The sequence below is a fragment of the Triturus cristatus genome, chromosome 10 (assembly GCF_964204655.1).
Source record: "Triturus cristatus chromosome 10, aTriCri1.1, whole genome shotgun sequence".
Lineage (NCBI taxonomy): Eukaryota > Metazoa > Chordata > Amphibia > Caudata > Salamandridae > Triturus > Triturus cristatus.
Window position 1 is genome coordinate 70,163,577 of NC_140593.1, and position 21,019 is coordinate 70,184,595.

Consider the following 21,019-nt stretch of genomic DNA (forward strand, 5'->3'; position numbering starts at 1 on the left):
ATACAGTGTACACATAGGTAGACACATAGCGGAGCATGACGGGCACAGAGGAGCATATACAAAGACAGATACACAGATAGACAGAGAGAGATAGAAACGCACAAACTAAGAGAAAGATGAATACACTATGAAAGAAGAAACAGACAGTAAAACAAATGCATCTTGTGGCTTTGCTTTCAGTTTTGCGATCACTGTACTTGTGGCTTTGCGGCTGCAATACAGTTTGTTGCTTAATTGGGAGGAATGCGTGACTAATCTTTACGCGGTTACAAGGTAAAATAGCGGTTACAAGGCAAAGTAAATGAAAATGCACGGCAAATATTTACTTTGTTACAAGGTAAAATAAGTGAAGGCGGTTACAAGGTAAACAAGCATTGGCATAGCCAATAGGTCTCGCTTTTGGGACCTTATAAGTGTTTAACTATGCAACAGTTGCATAACTAAATACTTACAAGGTCCCAAAAGCGAGACCTATTGGCTATGCCAATGCTTGTTTTTTGGTAGGCACGAAGAGCCACCCTCCCCGTGTAATGCCAGCTGTTGCAACAGGGGGAGGGACGGACTCTGAGGAGAGAGAGTAGAGGAGGAAAGAGCAACAGAGAACCAGTCTGCCAAGTAGGTGCGAACGTTAAAGTGAAAGTAATAATTTCGCGGACGCTTTGAAGTTCGCAGTGGCCGCGCGGCTCACTGAGAACATCAAAGCACCCGCGAAATGTACACGCAGGCTGTCAAATGGTGCGCGCGACCGGCGCACATGCACTGTAGTTGGGGGCCTGAAAAGCACTCGTTTGCACTTCCAAATCCCCGTTTTCTATAGCTCTCGCCAGAGCAGCGCTAAAGCGCTGGCTCAGGCGAGACCTAAAAATATGAAAATGAGCTGCAAATATTTACGCGGTTACAAGGTAAACAACGCGTGCCTAATAATTGCACTATACTTCTCTTTTTCTAATGTTGCGTCAGGCTTACTGAAATAATGGACTGTATCTGCTTAGCTACAAAACAAGGACTCGGTGGGGCTAAGTCATACTTTCTTACTGGACTGAAAACGTGTGATTTTGGATAGAGTTCTTTCTCTTTCCGTTACCCGATTCCATTAAGTTGTGTGTGGTTGTTGTTGTGTGTTGTTGTGTGTGTTGTTGTGTGTGTGTTGTTGTGTGTGTGGTTGAGTGTGTGTGTGGTTGAGTGTGTGTGTGGTTGAGTGTGTGTGTGGTTGAGTGTGTGTGTGGTTGAGTGTGTGTGTGTGGTTGAGTGTGTGTGTGTGGTTGAGTGTGTGTGTGTGGTTGAGTGTGTGTGTGTGGTTGAGTGTGTGTGTGTGGTTGAGTGTGTGTGTGTGGTTGAGTGTGTGTGTGTGGTTGAGTGTGTGTGTGTGGTTGAGTGTGTGTGTGTGGTTGAGTGTGTGTGTGGTTGAGTGTGTGTGTGGTTGAGTGTGTGTGTGGTTGAGTGTGTGTGTGGTTGAGTGTGTGTGTGGTTGAGTGTGTGTGTGGTTGAGTGTGTGTGTGGTTGAGTGTGTGTGTGGTTGAGTGTGTGTGTGGTTGAGTGTGTGTGTGGTTGAGTGTGTGTGTGGTTGAGTGTGTGTGTGGTTGAGTGTGTGTGGTTGAGTGTGTGTGGTTGAGTGTGTGTGGTTGAGTGTGTGGTTGAGTGTGTGGTTGAGTGTGTGGTTGAGTGTGTGGTTGTGGTTGAGTGTGTGTGGTTGAGTGTGTGGTTGTGGTTGAGTGTGTGTGGTTGTGTGTGGTTATGGTTGTGTGTGTGGTTGTGTGTGTGGTTGTGTGTGGTTGTGGGTGTGTGTGTGGTTGTGTTTGGTTATGTGTGTGGTTGTGTGGATGGGTGTGGTTGTGTGATTACACATCACATAATTACACTGTATTAAATACAACATAAATACACTCCACATACCACTCAGTACTACATAATTGCACGTCACATAATTACTCTCTACTTAATGCAAGATAAATACACTCCACACAATACTGCTCTGTGCCACATAACACAACACATAATTACACTGTACTCAATGCAACATAAATACACACCTTTCACTCAAGTTCGTGCTATATAAAAAAAACAACAGAAAAAACAATTGCAATGCATTAGGTCTCACATTACTGAATCTTTGAGCTGCTTTTGGTGTTGCATTATTATTAGCAATGCCAACAGCTCAAACTTTAATAATGCGGGACCTATTGCACAGTTGTGAAGAGGCACGAAGGGAGCACAAATAAGAGCAGTCAAAACGAGATTCAAGTCCCACTGGGGAATTATGAAAGGAGATGGAGGAAAAAGATTAATAATGCCCTTAAAGAATCTGTTTACAATAGGGGATTTGAATAAAGAAGGCTCATCTGGTAGCCGAAGGAAAGCAGAAATAGCTGCAAGATAGCCTTTTAGAGTGCCCAGAGCAGTGCCCTAATGGGCCAAAGAAAGGATGAATAAGAGAACTGCAGAAAGAGTGGCAGAAAGGGGATCCACAGCCTTTGCTGTGCGCCATGCCACAAACTTATTCCATCGACAGGCGTTTACCGTTTTAGTGGAGGGACGCATGGCTGCCAAGATGACGTTACAGACTTCGGGCAGAAGGTCAAAAGCGGTCAACTGACACCGCTCAATCTCCACGCAAGGAGGTGGAAGCTGGACAGGTTCAGGTGGAGGACAGTCCCCTGCTGCGACAGAAGATCCTTCCAAAGGGGCAGTCTGACTGGAGGATCAATGGCCATACTCGGGAGCTCGGGGTACCAGACTCTTTGTGCCTAGTCCGGAGCCACAAGAATGACTTGGGCCCAGACGCTCTTGATCTTTTTCAGTACTCAGGCAGAAGTGGTACAAGCGGAAAGGCGTACAGGAGACTGCAATTCCACTTCTGATGAAGAGTTACCGAGCGAGTGCCCCCTTGGAAACTCCAATGCGCAAAACTGCTGACATTGATTCTCTTCTGTGGCAAACAGATCTAAGCAAGCCTCTACCCACCGCTGAAAGAGACCTTGCACCACCTCAGAGTGAAGACATCATCTGTGATCTACCAGGCACCTGTTGCTGAGTTTGTCTGCCCTGGCATTCAGAGAACCTGATAGGGGTTGAACCACCAGATTTATGCCCTGATGTTCCAGTCACGTCCAAAAGTGAAGAGCCTCTTGACATAGGGTCCACAACCCCACCCGCCCTGTTTGTTTGTTGCAGTACCACATGGCGGTGGTAATGTCTGTGAACACCTGCACTAACTTCCCCTTGAGGGAGGGAAGGAATGGCTTCAGTTCCAGGCGGATAGCACAAAGCACCAGAAGGTTGATATGGAGCCCGGACTCGGATGAAGACCAGACTGCTCTGATCTCCACCTTTCCTAGATGGCCGCCCCGTCGCAGGAGAGATGCATCGGTCACCACTGTGAGTTCTGGTTGGGGAAGGGAGAGGGATCTGCGTCTGACCCACTCCTGGTCCGTTAACCACCACTGCAGTTGTTGAACAGTTTTCTCCGAGATCTGGACATAGTCGGAATGGTTCCCCAGATGCTGCAACCAATGGAAGTTCGGGTCCCAATGCAGAGCCCGCATATACCACCTGGCAGAATCCACAAGCAGGATGTAGGAGGCCATGAGTCCCAACAGCCTCAGGATTATTCTCATTGAAATTCAGGATAGAAGCTGAAACATCGGTATCCGAGTTGCTGCTCGGGAGGATAGGCCCGAAACTGTCCAGAACAGCTCAGATGAAAGGGAGCGTCTGAGAGGGAGTGAGGTGCGACTTCAGCACGTTTATAGTGAACCCCAGTGAGTGCAGGAGTTCTGCCGTAGTCTGGAGGTGGGAGACAACAGGCGGTGGCGAGCCCGCCTTCAACAGCCCGTTGTCGAGATAGGGGAAGACTGGAACCCCTGATCTGCACAGATGAGCTGCGACCACCGCCATCACTTTTGTAAACACCCGAGGGGCACTGGTAAGGCCGAAGGGGAGCATGGTGAACTAAAAATGCTCGTGGCCTACAGTAAACCGTAGTTCGCGTCTGTGGGCTGGCAGGACGGGAATATGGAAATAGGTGTTTTGCAAGTCTAATGCCACCATCAAGTGTCGAGGGCAGACAAGACCTGAGCCAATGTGAGCACTTTGAACTTCTCCTTCCGGAGGAAGCGGTTGAGGGCCCCGAGGTCTAGAATAGGACGCAGGCCTTTGTCCTCCTTTGGCACCAGAAAGTAGTGAAAATAGCAACCACAACCTACTTCTGGTGCAGGGACACTTGATAGCTCCCTTGGCCAACAGAGCTGAGACTTCCTGGCGGAGAAGCGCCAAATGATTCTCCGATATATGATTGAAAGACGGTGGCATGGAGAGAGGGGCAGTCTCAAAGGGGAGGGAGTAGCCCCATCTGACTATCTGCAAATCACACCTGTCCGACGTGATGTATTGCCAGTGGGGGAGGTGATGGTGAATCCTGCAACCAACTGACCATTGATGGCCCTTAAGGGTCGGACTAGGAGGGTTTGGAGGCTGCTGCGGGGGGGGGGGCACGAAGGGGGGGTGGCCTGCCCGCTGGTTCCCAAACCCGCAAGGACGCAGGGTCCCACATCCAAGGATACGCAGAGGCTGGGCAGTGTGTGTGGTCCGGTGGCTAGGCTGGGCTAGACGTGGTGGTGTGCCCCTTCCGTAGCCACAAAAAGGGCAAAAAGCATACTGGGGTGGACGGGATGCGAGGCCCAAGGATCTGGCCATAGCCTGGGAATCTTTAAAGTGCTTGAGCATCAAGTCTGCCTTGTCGCCAAAAATGCGACGGCCATTGCCAGCAAAGTGGACTGTACATTCCAGGACATGCCAGACGTCCTCAACCAGCCATAGCGCCTAAGGGCTACCGATATGGCAATCGTTCTGCCTAGTGAGTCAGTGGTATCCAGTCTACATCGAAGTTGAATTTAGCTGCATCTCTCCCATCTGCCACTGCTCAGGAGATAATGGCCAGGGTGTCCTCCGGGCACTGAGGCAGCACTTGCGTGACTGTTTCCCAGATAGCATGGGAGTATAGGCCCAAGAGGCATGTGGTATTCACGGACCGCAGTGCCAAGCTGGAGGAAGAATACATGCGCTTCCCAAGATGATTCAGCTTCTTGAATTCCCTGCCTGGAGGAGCAGAAGGGAATGCGCCCTTGGAAGAAGAGGATTGGACCACCAACCTCTCGGGAAAAGGGTGTTGGGTGGGGAAAACTGGGTCACCCGGAGCAGGGTGGTAGCGGAGGGCAATCGTCTTTTCCACAGTAGCCCCTGTGCTGGCCTTGGACCAGATGCCCACAAGGACGTCAGTGAGGGCTTTGTTGAAGGGTGGAAGGGGTTCAGAGGAGGTTGCCGCAGGCTGAAGCACCTCTGTCAGGAGATTGGTCCTGACTGCCACTGAATGGGGCTCCAGGCCCAAGGCCTCGGCTGACCTTCGCACCACCACAGTAAGATGCTCCCTCCTCTGTAGCCACGGTAGGAGGAGAAAGCATGCCAAGGTCTGGTGAAGTGTCCAGACCACTGGCGCCACCCAGGTCCAATCTCCAGTAGGGCTCTTCAAGCTGGTTTGCCAAAGGGACCAGCGAACCCTCCCAATCCTCATCGGCACCTTCTGGGCAATAGGGAACACCAGAGATAAACAAGGGAACAAAAGTACCCTCTGGTGTCGGGTTCGACGTCGGTCCGGCTGCGGGTCCATCATCGGCCGGGGGTGTTGACGCCGGAGAAGGTCAGGTGAGATCGACCGGTGTCGATCAGATCCAGGCCTGGAACCACAGGGGCTCTCTGGCGCCGGAGCTGCCAGTATCGAAGGCCCAGGACCCCCGATTGGGTCAGCAGGGCCCAAAGGTGCACCGGCGGAGTCGGGCTGCCCAAAGATAAGGTGGAGGCTTTGTAAAATGTACGAAGTTGGGCAGAGGAGGCGCCAGCTCCTGGAAATGGGGGATGTGGGGGGGAGACGCAGTCTCGTCCCTGAATCAGGGACCGGATACGGAGCCTTAGAGCGACAACACTTCGCCTTCTTCTTGTACTTCGACTTACCCGAGAATTTCGAACACTTTGAATAAGACAAGGTGTGGGGGCTCCGCAAACGGTCTCGAGACCTTCCCCTCGAATGAGACCGTGAGCAACGCAAAGCCAACCCACTGGCCTCCAAGAGCTTTCGGGACTGCTCCCGCAAAGACTTAGGATTCATGGCCCGGGAGTCGGAGCATGACTTCGGGTCGTATTCGCGCTCCAGACACCAAAGGCACACTAGGTGTGGGTCCGTAACCAACATCAGCCTGTGACAGGCCTCCCAAGGCTTGAAGCCGGTCCGACGTAAAAAGTTTAGTCAAAAAGTGACTAAAGGGGTAGCTCTCTCTGGATCTGCGCAGACTGGCGCGGAAAAAGAAAACTGACATCAGCGTGCAGGAGCGGCATCTAAGTAGACACAGCGACATCATCCCGGCGACCATGACGCTGACAATGGATGCGGAGTCGGACGACACCACTTACCAACACGCAGGGGTACTTCTAATAAAAAATTCTCTGGATCCAGTCTGAAGCCTGGGGGTAATTCTAAGGTAAGGAATCAATAAATAAATTTCTCTTTCAGATTATTGATGACACCCACTATCTGCTCCATTTACTTGTATTTTTGTATAGCGCGAACCAAACCCAGAGTGGCAGGTGCTTTAGATAGGATAAAGGAGAGAAACAGAAAACATAAAAAGAATAACAGACATACAGCGTAATTACATAAAGACAAATAAAATAAAAAAATTTAAAAAAAGAAAAACGAACACACGATTGATCTATAGTATAAAACAATTAGCATAAAAGGGGAGCTAGCCATCAAAGAGTGACACCAGGTAATCTACTTTTTGATAAAAAAAGTAATTAGCAAGTTATGGGTTACAGCCAGGAGGCTGATAATCAGAGGTTTTTTTCCTATACAGAATATAACTCCAGAGTCTCTAATCTTAGATAGAATTGATGTGGGAAGATGGACATCTATTATATCTGGAGGAGCCGTTGGAAAAAAAAAATCCTAAAACTTGCTCTCCAAACCAGCATAGGGAGGAGTTTGTCATGCTAACTGCAGGTGTGAATTAATGTGAATTTTGTTAACATATATCTTATTTACTGAATCAATAAATCAAGGATTTATAAAGTGTGGCAAATCACCTGTGTGAGAAGGAGTTTCCTCCGCTGTTGCCTCGGTGGATTATGGAGGTGTCTGCGTTTAAGAGGAAGGTGGATCGTAGGTGTGTGGTTGGTTGGTGGTAGGTCATGTGTTTGTTGATGTATGCTGGTCCTTTGTTGTGCAGGGCTTTGTATCAACATCTTGAACTGGCATCTCTTCTGGATCGGGAGCCAGTGCAGCTTGTTGAGGTGGTGTGTGATGTGGGTCTGTCTGGGGAGGTCGAGGGTGAATCTTGCAGCTAAGTTTTGCATTATCTGTAATCTCTTCAGGAGGCGTGTAGTCATTCCTATGTAGGGTGTGTTATCGTGGTATAGCCTGCTGGTGATGAGGGTCTGCGTGACGGCCCTTCTGGTGTTGCTTGGGAGCCACCTGAAGATCTTGAGGAGTATGCTTAGTGTGTGGAAGCAGGCGGATAAGACTACGTTCACCTGTTTCTTCATAGATCGCTTGCTGTCAAAGATGATGCAGAGGTTGCGGGGTTATTCAGGGAGCAGCCTCATCTGCTACTACACCAGTGCCAGGAACTCAGGAGCAGGGGTTGTAATTTGTGGAAGTTAGCTCCATCATTGAATGACCACAGACACAGGAACTGGAAGTTCAACAAGATTTATTGCGCCTCCAATCAGGCTTGATGAAATCTATGGAATGGTTATTTTCCTATAACATGGAATGTGACATGGAGGTTGTATCTTGGGGCCTGCTGCACATTTTCACAGTCAACTGGTGTGGATGGTGGGAATGGGGTCACACTTTAGCTCTTCAGGTTTGACACTGCAATGTTGTTGCTCCCATCAACACAACCCACATTCCTGTAGATGCCCAGGAGAAGCCACAAAAAGGGGGAGAAGGCTGTTTTGAGCTCCCAAAGCAGATGGCACTAGATCTCCACATGAGCTTCCCGGCTGCACTCAGCAGTCGGTCAGGCACGTCTGAGGGATGCAGACAGAGCGGCGATCCTTCAGGTAGGCCACAGTCCAGCATCCACCAGGACGAAGTGGACAGAATGATGGGAAGGATCCAGCTTCCTGTTAACCTGTTCACTAGTGGTTTTCCAGGTGTGCCTCCAAGTACTATAGTCCACTGTGGTTGGTAAAAGGATAGACAAAAATGACAGATCTGTTGTGTAGTTGCTATAAATCTATATAGGATCTGCACGTTTAGACAACGAACTGTGGGATTGTGTCCAGACTGATTCCAAACACCCTCGCCAGGTATGTTCGCCTGCATACCAGCTAGCTCACAGTGCCACTGTAAACTCCTCTTACCAAGGAGAGAATAGTTCCTGGCAACTATCGAACAGGACGACGCTTCAGGGATCAGGGAAATGGTACATTACTTTTCGCACAGTCACTTGTGCTCACTTTGTCTCCGAGATATACACAGAATAAATGATGGGGACGTTTTCAATAAGCATTTATTGAACCAGCGTCATTCTAGTGTAGAATGTGGGCTGCAACAACCATAAGACAGAAATGGGTGTGTATGGTTATAAGCACCAACAGAGTAAATAGATGGTAGAATCCTACCATAGTGCTAAAACAATATATATATGCAGGCTTATAAGCATATGACAGTAATAATGCATACAACTACTATGCTAACCCTAACTTGATGTACCTAAGTGTACCTACCATGTTCATAGGTGTATAGCCAAGAATCCCCCTAGGATAAAGCCAACCCCATTACCTGATGTGAGAGAACAAAAGAACCCGTCTTGGTCTCGAGATGGACACCCCGCAAGGGAAGTCAGACCGCTGCGCGCTCGAGTGTCTGCATGCAGGAGCCTCAGCGTCTCGTGTCCGCATGGAAGTCTTTCTCCTCTACTCGCCCCCGGCAAAGATATGGTGCTTATATACCCAAGCGGTACCCTAAAGAGTTCTACCTTGCTGTGTCATGTCGGCCAAGGATTATGATGGGGATGACACTTATACATAGTTATTATGCAGAAGATGATAGTGCTGCTGTGATTCTGAGAATCCTCATGCATAATAAATTAGGCTAGTTTTCGGAGAAAACCACACATTTATGCAGCACCTAACTAGGTAAAAGGTCAGCCCAAACCAGTTATGTAGCATAATGGCAGGGCAAATGTAGGTGAAATGTTAGGTGACTGCCCAGGTCTATATTGCGGTACATTGTAAATCATAACACCCACTCCTCATCTGACCTGACGATATACTAAAAAAGGGAATGTCTCTCTAATTAATCATAAAAAAAAATTGCTAAAATGTGCTGAAAAAAATTCTGAAAGTTGTATATGTAAAAAAAAAAAATAAGTCCCTTATATGTGTTAAAAAGCTCTACAAGTCCTTTAAAATATGTTCACATATAGTTTGAGCGACTGAGTACGTCTGAAAGCCATGATGCTTAGTAAGAGTGAGAAAACAAAACATGTGTTTAAAATTCCAATTTCGGTTGTTTTGGAAAAAAGGCCGAATTCTTCCCAGCACATGGAGAGCCAAATGTTTGTGTGTCCTGTGCGGGAGATGCAACATCACTGCTGCTTGCATTTGCAGACGACGGTCCCTGTAACCCCTCAGAGATCAGGTCAATGTAGTAAAGGTGATCTTCCGTTCCCACAACCGATGCTGAGGAAGCATTTGAAACATCCAAATCCTGTGTGCCTGCAGCAGAGCGGATGTCCAATCCAACAGGAGCTGAAGCATCCTGTGATCACTAAGAATGCTGATATCAACATGGGAATACACGGAGGACAGTGTACTATGTAGGCCTTTAACGGGTCCAGCAATACACCCACATCCAGAGGCACAACCGATGGAAGTGTTAGACAGAGGTCCAACACGCATTCTTGTCCGCAGAATAAGCAGTAGAGAAAAGGCTAAACACAGTCAATCCAGACTGGTTGGAATGATGGGAACCAAGACTCGCTTAGCTCCCGAAGTCGAGGTGTGCTAGATGGAGTACCATGCGGTCACGGCAACGTTGCTCCAAGAGCGTTTTTTCCATCTCCTTGGTGACTGGGACGTCCATTGCATAGCAGACACATTTTAATCAGGATACCCACTATCAGTAGCAAGATTAGCAGAAACCCTTCAAAAACACTTCCTAATACGGAGTGTATAAAACCTGGAATCACTCTGAAGACTGTCTGAAAGGTGCTTAACAGTCCAAAACCTATGGTCTTAAATAGGTGTACTATACCCTTTGTATCAGACATGTTAAAGATACGCTGTACCATTTGTCCAAAATGGAAAGGGCTGTTAGTTTGTACTAGTGCCTGTATCTCAGCTAAGGACCTTGCAACCTGAAAATCAAAAGTCTCTCGGGCTGAGGTTAAGGGCACGTCCTTCTGTAAAAGCATGGCTTTCAGTCAGCTCAGAAATCAAACTGTATAAAGGAAACATTCAACGAAGGCCATAGCGGCACCTCCCTGACTGTGTGGGTCGGTGGAAATAATACTTGCATACAAGTAACCCTGGACATTACAGTGACTACATATGCGATGCCTGGAAGCATACCACAACAACCTTGATCATTCAGCATTAAGTAACTCCCATTCGAGAGCAGCCTGAACACTGGATTAACCACGGCAGCTGGGGATCCCGTCAAATGACAGGAAAAGTTTGAAACTGAAGCATTACAGGCCCTGTGAAGCATAATATCCTGACAAATTAGAGACCGACCTATTGAAGTCTCGCAGTCTGTACCGCTCAGAAATACGTCAGTATCCCCATTCCTGCATCTAAATCTATACAGTAATTCCCAAGATTCATGGATGAAGGCCTTTCCCATTGCTTCATATCTGCCTACCAGGTGGTAATCTAGGCAACATTGAAATTGGAAAGTTGTTACTGGCAATGTTATATGGCCGTGAATTAACCATTCTGTGGACTGTCAAAGGTAATTGGTCTAATTTTTCAATGTGCAGCACTGTATATTTGGCATTTTTTTGTGCCATTCTCATCTGCCTTTCTGATAGATTATATGCAGAGAATAGAGACGAAATGTTAATATATCGCCAGGGCACGTAACCAGAGCACAATGATTGTAGCGTCCAGTTTAGTAATAGAATTAATCGTAATCTCTCCGCAGCTTCCTGTTGAGAGATTTTCCAAACCTCATTGTAAATCGCGTATAAGAGGCGTTTACGACGTGGTTTCTGGGGACCTAGCAAAAAATCCCTTAAATCCATGTCATCTGAGAGTAAGGACAAGTGTTGTTTTACCTGTGACAGTGTCGAGGTTCTTAGCCAATCTAGGCATATCTTCCCAACATTGCATGAAGTCACCACCCCAGAGTGTTCTGTTTGTACATAGCGCTGATCAGGCCCATGGTTACTAAACCCTTCGGTGGTACCCTTGAATCTTGACTGACACCTATTTGTGTCGATATGCCAAACTAACCATTACTTCTAATTGGGGTCTGATGAGTTATATGAAACATAACTAGGGCTCCCGGTTTTATGGTATTTATTTTTTCTACATTTCCGTCTGTATTTATCCATATTTATTTTTTGCTAATTATTTTGGTATTTATCCATTTTTATTTTCAGTTTTAGGTATAAATGAAGCTGCAATGGGTATTTTTCCACATTTATTTTTTTCCACATTTATTTGACTCATAAATGCATATTCACATTTGAATGTTCAAAAGGTTTCAGCGGTGTACAGTGTGATAGTGTTATCTGAAAATACTTGCATTGTAGAATAGCATAAATAACTGTAGATTTGCACTTAATTAAGCTTAATTGTGAAATCCATTGTCTTTTTTCGTCTCCCTTGCCTCTTAATCTGTACACCTACTGACTGGCATACATGATTGACAGTAAAAAAAAGCATTCAAAGAAGACCTATTTTCCGTATTTTTCTGTATTTAAAAATAAATACAGACATGAAAATAAATAGTTTTCTGTCTGTATTTATCTGTAAAAATCAGTAAAAACGGAAAACTGGGAGCCCTAAACATAACGCATGATGTCATAGCATACCCTCGCCACATTCTGTATAGTTTTGCCATCCCTCAAGGTGTGAAAGCGAGGGAATAGGAGGTGTGTTCAAGTCCTCGATCTTGGCTAGCCCAAGGCAGGAAGTCTGTTGCACAGTGTCGTTCAGGAAAAACATCTGCTGTGGTATGAGGCATGCTCTAAATCAGGGGTACTCATAGTACGGCCCGCGGGCCGCCAGCGGCCAGCAAGCCTTCCTTGGTGGCCCGCGGAGCTTGCAGACAATATACCTGGGTTCTTTTCTTTTTAAAAGTGTCAGCAAACACAGCCGTTGCAGCAGCCTGGACTCCATGAGGGGGCCGGCAATTCCAGCGATAGTAAGAGTGGAGCTGCGGGGGCGCTAAGAGGTGAAATACAACAAAGGCTTGTTAGCAAGTGAATGGTCTTTTAAAGACCTGTGAAGTACTGGGGGCGGCTGTGTGTGTGCCTGGGTTGCCACACAGGTGGGGTGGGTGGTATATGCACTGCCAGCAGCAACCTGCCAGGCCAGTGAGTGCACAACACTTGCATCACCCTCTCTCTGCCTGCCATTGCCTCCATGCTTCTGAAAGGTAAGAACAAAACGTGCATATACGCTTCAAATGTCTGTTCCTGCAGTAGCACACTTCCAAGGCCCATACATGACAGTAACCAGATTCAAGGCCCCATTCTCACGATTGTTTTTTTAAAAGAATCTCCCACTTTGCTCTTCTGAAATGTTGGCATGTATGGTAATACAGTGATTAATAAATGAGTGCAACAGGAACCACCTGCACCAACAGACTACGCATTTTTCCATGGGTGCCACAGATAGAGACAGAGAGGCAGGGACAGATAGAGGCAGGGACAGACAGATAGAGGCAGGGACAGACAGATAGAGGCAGGGACAGACAGATAGTGGCAGGGACAGACAGATAGCGGCAGGGACAGACAGGGAGAGAGAGAGAGAGAACGCGCGAGAGAGAGAGAGCACGCAAGAGAGAGAGAGCGAGCGAGAGAGAGAGAGAAATATGCATGCCGGGTCTGGTGGCTCAGTGGACAAAGGCATCCGCTGCAGGGGCCTGTGTTCAAGCTCATGGTCACAGTTTTTTTTTCTAGCCCCGCCCCCTCCCCCACTGACCCAGGCCCCCACCGGTGCGGCCCTCGGCCATAAACCACACTCTAAATTTGGCCCCCGAGAGAAAGTTTGTGAGTACCCCTGCTCTAAATAGTGCCTCAGTTCCCTGAACCTGCCATTCCTTAGTCTCCCAGACTGATTTTATGTCTATCGTGTCTTTCCATAAGTTGAAACCCTATGTTATGTTAAATTGATTTTTGTATAGCGCTTAATCACCGGCAGGTCTCTAAGCGCTTTAGAGAGAGTTGTCAAAAGGTCGTTAGCGGATGCATGGCAGCACAGGGAAGGGGAGTTAAACTGTGTCCTAAACCTCCCTAAACAGGACCGTTTTTAGCTGTTTCCTGAAAGGGAGGAGTGTAGGTTCCTTGCAAAGGTAATCAGGCAGTTGGTTCCATAGTTGTGGGAGCAGGACGGAGAAGGCTCTGCCCCCTTTAGATGCGGTGTTGCACCCTGGAGGGGCCAGGCGGCAGGCCTCGGATGACCACAGTATGCGGCCCGGAACATAGTTCTCCAGGCGTTCTTAAATGTAGGCTGGGGATCTGGTAAATTGCTTTATGGGCAATGCAGAGACCCTTAAATTTTGCTCTTTGCTTAATAGGAAGCCAATGCAGTTTGCACAGCAGAGAGGTGGTGTGGGTCCTTCTAGGCAGCCTAAAAATCAGCCTGGCTGCGTCGTTCAGTACCACCTGCAGTTTATTAATAAGTTTCTCGGGGAGGCCGATATACAAGGCATTGCCCTAGTCTAGTCTGGAGACAATTGTGGCTGACACAATCATTTGTAGTGAGGCAGTTGAAAGGAGGGGGACAAATTTCCGTAGCTGTCTCATGAGACCTATACATGTTCTGACCACTGTGGTGACTTGGTTGGTCATGGAAAGCTCAGAGTCGATCTTTATGCCCAGGATTTTCATGACGGGTACTGGTGTGGGGGTGGCACCCAGCTCTTGGGGCCAGAAACGATCGCTCCAGGGATTGTCTTTCGTGGGGATGACAAGGACTTCTGTTTTGTCAGGGTTAATTTTTAGTGAATTGGCTGTCATCCAGTTCACTGTGAATATGATGATGTTTTGCGCCAGATCCTGGGCATGGGCGGAGTTGTCAATCCACAGTATGAGTTGAGTACCGTCCGTGTAGTTGAAAACTCGGCAATCCATGCAGGCTAGCGCTGTCATCAGAGGCTGTAGGTACATGTTGAAGAGGAGAGGGGACAGTGCTGAGCCCTGAGGGACGCTGCAGTTGAGTGTGCCCCTGTCCGATACCTGCTCCCCCAACTGGATCCTCTGGGACCGACCTGACAGGAAGGATTGTAGCCACTGGTGTACCAGCCCGTGAATGCCCAGCTCCGTGATTCGAGCCAGCAGTTGTGTATGGCTAACAGTATCGAACGCCGCTGATAGATCTAATAAAATCAGGGCGCTCGGTTTTTTATTGTCAGCCATGATTCCGAGGTCATCGAGTACAGACAGCATCACCAACTCAGTACTGTGATGGGCTCTAAAACCAGCCTGTCTAGGCTGGAGTAGCTGGTGTTCCTCCAGGAAGGATGAAAGTGTCTTGAGGACATGTTGTTCCACAACTTTCGCCAGGAAGCCTATTCAGACAGTTGGGAAATAAAGGATGCAGGGTATGTCGGTTTTGTGTTAAAAAGCATATTTTTGATTGCAGATATAGGTGCAAGCTTATAATAATACGAGCTTAGATCTGGTGTATTAAACCCAGAAAAATAACCAAACTTTTGTGAAAACGTTTGTGAACTAACTTTCAGTGCTGTTGGGCAATGTTCCCATTGGTGGTATGGTTCCCATTAGTGGTATGAGAAAACATTACGGAGGAGGCTTGCTTTATGCAAAAAATGATGACCATAGTGTTGGTAACAATACATGGTGTCAAAATCAGACGTATCATCATACATTTCATTTTTTGAGAATGCAGAGGATTGTTCTAAATCAGGCAGCATACTATTTACAGTTACAAAATCCCAATCGTCAGAGAATGTTCTGCAGGTGATATCATTCAAAGAAATTTTAAATACGTATGGTATTTTCAAAAGTTCAGTGGGACCGAATACATCAAATGAAACCCTATCCCAAACTATTCCTTCAGCAACGGGAACTGATGTAATGTTCACAAATGACAGGTCTCTCTATTCACGATGAGATGACGTATATGGTTCTTAGGACCGTGTTCACATGTGATACTGCGGAGCATTCTGGAAGATAATGTCCATTCAGTAGCAAGAAAAAGGCAGTCACTGAACCTATCCAAAGTACTAGGAACAGTAGACCAATTTGCTTTCCAGAGCTGTATCCAGGGTGAAACAAGGTAAGCCTTGTTTAGGCAAAGGTAGAAATCCTGACTTTTTTTTGTGGGAAACTGGAGCTGGCGGTGACTCCGGTTCACTTGGATCCAGAGAGAAGGTGTCAAAATCTATGAAATAGCCAGATGCAGTTCGATCTATCTTTGGTAGCTCAGCAGGTTTTGTTGAACTGGCAGATGACTCGTTTTGAGGCATATTCACATAGTTGTTGGTATTAGGCCGAACTGAGATCTGTGTTTCATTTGTACTTTGTTGTTGTTCAATTGGCACGAGATCCATTCCATTGTTGGCAACTCCGTTACTTCGTAGAGTAGAATCTTCAAACAATATTAGGCTTTCTGTCTGAACCTCCGGTATGGTAGTGAGAGGAGATCGATGGCTACCCAGGAGCCCACGCGGTCTTCTATTCAGTATCGGCCACATAGTGTGGTTTGATAACATCAACGGAGACTAATCTTTTTTCATTTTTTTCAGCAAGAGGTGGAAGAAGTACTGTTATTGTTCTTTCGACAGGCAGGACAGGTACAGGTGTTATGTAGGATGGCCCAAATTCTTTCTTGTCCACGATCTTTTTCTCTGACCAGGTCCCCGACTTTTGGGACCCAGGCAGGTCTTGCCGTTACTGATTTTACTTCCCCAGTGGTGGTGCGTTTTATTTGGCTGTTGCTTTGTAGTGCCCGGAATTCATTGAGTTCCTTTAAAACAGCCAAACGGTTATCGATGGCAAATGGTTTTTCATCTGCCACTGTGCTGCCACAATCTAGGTTGGGTACCCACATTCCCATCCCAAATAGGACCTCATATGGAGTGTGGCCTCCTAGAGAGCTTCTTGGCATGTTATTAAGTGCCCTCTGGACCCCATATAGTTGATTGACCCAACTGCCACCCGAGCCTAATACCCTTGCTGTTAAGGATTGCTTCAAGTCCCAGTTTTTCCTCTCCAAAATCAAATTTGCCTCGGAATGATATGGAGATGAATACCCCAATGCAACACCCAAACATCCCATGGCTTCCTAGTAAGCCGGAGAGCTAAACGCACGGCCACAATCAGAATGTAATGAGCAAATTGTGTATGTCCCTATAAAGACTCCCAAATCCTTTATAACAGTTCAGGCATCAGCCGATCGCTGAGGCCAAACCCACAGAAATCTATAGCATGAATCCACTGCCACCAAGATCTACTTGTAAGCCCCATCAAATTGTAAGGGGACTCCGTGGTCCAAGTAGACACAAGCGAGAGGAATGTGATATCAGTAGTGATGTTTGGGGTGGACGTGCTACGATGAAAACCTTCATCTGCTGACAGATGTTGCACTTAAGGACAAATGCTTTTGTCTGTTTCGTTAAACCTGGCCACCAACAGCGTTGTTTCAGTAGTGAAACTGTCGCAGTAATCCCTCTGTGTGCTGAACCCAGACCCTCATGTGCAACTAAAATTTAAACCTAATCTGCGATACATGCTCGGTATTACTCTATCAACCACTCGTGGAATTTGATAATACAGAATATTTTGCGCATCTAACTTGTAGGAGTACTTGTGTGGAAAGCTTTTTGGCACGACAACTGTTTTTGTGTGAAGCAATGAAAGCTACCATTATGTATCCGTCTATTATCGTGCAATAACGAGTGATTGCAGCTACGGCAGCAGTTCATACTGTCGCCTTGGCAGCTTCATTAGCCAATAAATTCCCTTCAACGTGCACGCCAACACGTTGATGACTCAGCGTATGAATCAGGTGAGCCCGTGTTAAGCCTTTTTGTCAGTTCTGCCACTTGATCACAAAGCAACGTGTGCTTTATTATGCAACTTTGAGTCTTTAAAACTATTTTGACCCCAGTATTGAAGATATTCATTGTATGACTGGACACAATAAAATTAATCACACACAATAAGTGTGAGGAATTCTCGATCCGTATTTTTTAGAGCCAGTACTAGGGTTTTTAATTCTGCCAGCTGAGCTGTGCAATCTCTTAGAGACTGCGTCTGCATATTGGTAGGACTGAACTTGCCATCCTGCATATGACCCTTTACATTTGCACATGCTGCGCTGTATTGCTGTTTACTTCCTACGGCAGGCTGAGCAGATCCATCAGTGTTAATAATGTATTCATACTGATTCAGAGGCATGATTTCATTTGGGAGAGGATATTCTTGTTCGTACTGCAGAAATGCTAGAGTTTTTAATGTAGAATCAAATTTGTAGTCTACATCCGTTGCAGTGAGAGAATTAGCCCATTGTATCCATCGTCGATGCAGTCATTTTGCGTTTGGAAAGCTACTTTTTGTGACAGCCTCTAAGGCCGGTACCGGAGTAACGACAATTATTTGTTTCCCCTGTGCCAGTGCTCTCACTACAGCAGTCTGTACTGCTGTCAGAATTTTTTCAGTGGATGCAAAGCGCATCTCAGCATTATTGTACAAATGAGATTTGTATGCAATTGCTACTGTTTTGGGTATTGACCTGCTATTACACGGATGACCAAGTTCGTAGTGTTTATACGTGTGTGTAAGTGTTTGGAAGCATCATGTCAGCTTGTAAGGAACGTAGGATTTCTGTGTGTTCCTGTGTCCAATGGTGCACTGAAAAATCAGGTCTGATTAAGTCATAGAAAGGTTTTACTTTTTCTGCGTAATCCAAAATGTATGTTCTGCCAAAATTTAGGAATCCCAAAATGGACTGTATGTTTTTCAGATTTTTGGGAGATTGGAGCAGCGCACACTTTTCTAAAAAGTTAGCTGCCAGGCTTTTCCTTTCACTTGAAAGCTCATAACCCAAAAATGGCACACTGAAATGGACAATTTTTGATTGTTTTAAAGCTAAATGTATAGCCCTCAGAGGCAAATCCCAAAAATATGTTGTAAAGTCAATAGAAGGAAAAATAGAGAAATCGCCCGGCGCTGGTTCTCAGTTCCCCGTTTTCCTTTCACAGAATATTCAATATATTAGATCATCAGCTGAGAAAAACAGAGATTGCATCTTGAATGTCCATGAATTCTTTTTATTGCACATCCTTCTCTTGGACTCTTGAATCTGTTTGTCTTCAATTTGTATAACATAGGTGTGTCTTCAATTTGTATAACATAGGTGTCAAAACCCATAAAAAACACAGATAAACATCTTCATCAACAAGTAATGTTAAAACAGCCAACAAGTGTTTCGCGATTGAAGCATTCTTCAGGGCTTGCCAAAGTAGATTCCAGAGATATATCTCACTAACTCTTGATAAAGAACTCCACAGATCTTCATGTCCAAATATTTTATGCAATGTCATCCTTCAACAACATAATAGAGCTATAGCCGCCCATCAATGTAAATGCCTTCACGCATTTTCATTAACGGGCTTTAGCCCCAGCAAAGATATAGTGCTTATATACCCAAAAGGTACCCTCAGGGGTTCAACCTTGCTGTGTCATGTCGGCCAAGGATGACGATAGGGATGACCCGTATACATAGTTATTATGCAGACTATGTAGAAGATGGTAGTCCGGCTGTGATTCTGAGAATCCTCATGCATAATAAATGAGGCTAGTTTTCGGAGAAAACCACACAACATTTATGCAGCACCTAACTAGGTAAAAGGTCAGCCCAAACCAGTTATGTAGTATAATGGCAGGGTAAATGGTTAGGTGACTACCCAGGTCTAAATTGGGGTACACTGCAAATCATAACAGATCCAACACTAAACAAAAGCGTAAGATCATTAGAGGACATCAATCTCAAGCCCATGCAAGAGGTGTCAGCGCACATTACACGTAAGGAACTACAAAGTCAATGCAGGGAATCAAAGTAAGAAGGGTACAATGAAGGATGAAAGAAGTGCAAGTGTTGCAAAACCAGGATGTTGTCTGGAAATTCAATAAGGGTGGGAGTTTAAAATCTTGTGGGGTCTGCTTTTTATTCTCCTTACCCCGGGAGCATTTGCTCACTACCCTCTTGTCCCCACACTGCCGGAATAGTGACCTTCTCTGCCAAGTCCTCCTTTTAATGTCCTGATGCAAGAGGTGCCTTCCTCTCACTCTACTCCTAGCTGCCTAATAAACACCTTCCTCCATTCCTCTGTTACGTTCCCCTTACTTTCTACTGTAAGAATGCCCCCTCCTCTCTACTCTTTGCCTCCTATCAACGCCTTACTTCACCCCAGTTCTCCTCACTGTCGTAAAGACTGGCCTTCCTCCTTCACTAGTCTACTTTAAACCCAATTATCATCTTTGTCACTTGCTCTTCCCTCAGCAGTATTTCTGTAGGAAGGGCCTTCCCCTTCCAGTATGCATCACTGCAACCCTTTTATTCCTTCAGACCTAGCCTACATGTAGCTCTTGCAATGCTTTGAGTTGTCTTCATCACTGCATCCCTTCAATTACTTTAGACCTAGCCTACGTATAGCTCTTGTGATGCTTCCACATCCCTACCCTCTCCCACCCTCTACTAATGCTCTAATAGTCGTCTTCCTCCCTCTTTCCTTCCTGCAATCTTACCTTCCTCACTTTCTACTAATGCAGTAGGAGTGGCCTGCCTCCACCCTAGAACTCCATGCTGCATATTAGTTACGAAGGACCAGCCTTAACCTGCCCGTTGCCTTCTGCATTTCCCGAAAATGCTGCATGAGGAGCCCTCGTCTCGCCCTACGCGTCCTCGCTGCATATGAATTCAATAAGAGAAGCTTCCCTCCACCACGACCTCTCTGCTTCCCTATTAACTCTGTGAGAGAAGCCCCACTCTCTCCACTGTGATCATACTGGCCTTCCACCATCACTAGTCTTCCTCAGTCCATGATACTGAGACACTTCCCTCCATCCCCAGCCTTCCTCTATCGAGACGTCCTTACTCCTTCCCAATGTGGACTTAGCTCTGCCCAAATGCCGAAGAGAACACCACTAACCGTAGTCTTCCTCAATCTCTAATACTGTAAGGAAACTTGTTCTCCACCCATGGCTTTCCTCCTCCCGAGCCTTCCTCACTCCCAACTATAGCTGCAAGTCTGGTTGTCCTCCATTCCCAAAATTGTAGAGGAAGCTTTTCACCATTCTTATATTTCTCACTCCCTACTAAGGCAGTAAGAGTGGCCCATCGCCATGAATAAAGCTGTAGAAGAAGCTTTCCACCATCCCTAGCATTCCTCACTCCCTACTAAGGCAGTAAGAGTGGCCCACCGCCATTGCTAATGCTGTAGTAGAAGCTCTCCACCATCCCGAGCCGTCCTCACTCACTACTAATGCTGTAGGAGATGCTCTCCACCATCCTGAGACTCCCTCACTTCTATTGAGACCACTAAAGTGGCCATCGCCTATGTGTAATGCTATAGGAGTAGCTTTCCACCATTCCTATCTTCCTCCACCGAAACCCTTCCTCCGTGGTACCTACTGCTCATCTTCAAGTGCTTGGCTTATGTGTTAATACTACTTCCTTTATTTTGATTACTAAATGGATGCATTTAACCAGCATTGCACTCCGTTACCCTCCACTAAAACCACTGAACATGAATCCTACAGGC

The 21,019-nt window shown here is 46.4% G+C and overlaps 1 protein-coding gene across 5 annotated transcripts in view; it reads right to left on the minus strand.

The window, feature by feature from the left end:
* The window catches only part of TBC1D5 (TBC1 domain family member 5), a 2,224,639-nt gene that overhangs the window by 1,201,555 nt on the left and 1,002,065 nt on the right, over positions 1–21,019 (minus strand). The window lies entirely within an intron of this gene.